We start from the raw sequence: 827 nt of genomic DNA on the forward strand, positions 1-827 counted from the left end.
TCACCATGTATATATTCATCAGTTGATCTACTTTGTCAATTTTATTACGTCCATGCAACCTACACTCTAATAGGTAATGATAGCTCCTAATCCCACCCGAGTATGTGTAGATTGGGTTCATTTTCCCATGCTATGCTCCGGATCCGACGCAAAATTTCGGCAGCACCTCCCCGTTGTTCTCCTGATACACGTCTCTGCAATAAATAGAGAGGATGTGTACCCGGAGAACAACAGGGGAGGCAATGACGAAATTTATGCGTCAGATCCGGAGCAAAGCATATGGGAAAACGAACCCAATCTACACATACTTGGGCTGTCCATGGATAGCGTTGGACAATTCGATAGAATCACGGTTATAAATATGCAAATGCATGCATATTTATAACTATAACGCTTTCGAACGGGAGACACATATTGGTTACGCATACTGATGATTCAAGATAGATATATAGCTAGCTATCAAGTTTCATCGGCACGAACACCGGAACAGAGAAAATAATTAAGGGGGAGGAGGACATGTCATTTGTGCTCACCCACGAATGAAGGGGCAGAGCTCGTCAAACGCACGGGGAGGTCGTCGAACACCAAACCTCGCAGCGATGAAACAACTGCACATTTAAATCTACCTGATCAACACAATTATATATGATGTTTTTCATAACAAAATCGAAAAATATATGACCTAACTCATAATTCACAAATATATGACCCCGTCGGCCTCTGGAAGGCCAAAGAGCACCTTTTAGGGACGTGTCGGGGGTCGGGGTGCTGTTTCAGGGTCAGGGTGTCGTGTCGGGGTCGGGGTGTGGTGTCGGGGTCGGGGTGTC

Source organism: Triticum aestivum, chromosome 4D (assembly GCF_018294505.1).
Source record: "Triticum aestivum cultivar Chinese Spring chromosome 4D, IWGSC CS RefSeq v2.1, whole genome shotgun sequence".
Lineage (NCBI taxonomy): Eukaryota > Viridiplantae > Streptophyta > Magnoliopsida > Poales > Poaceae > Triticum > Triticum aestivum.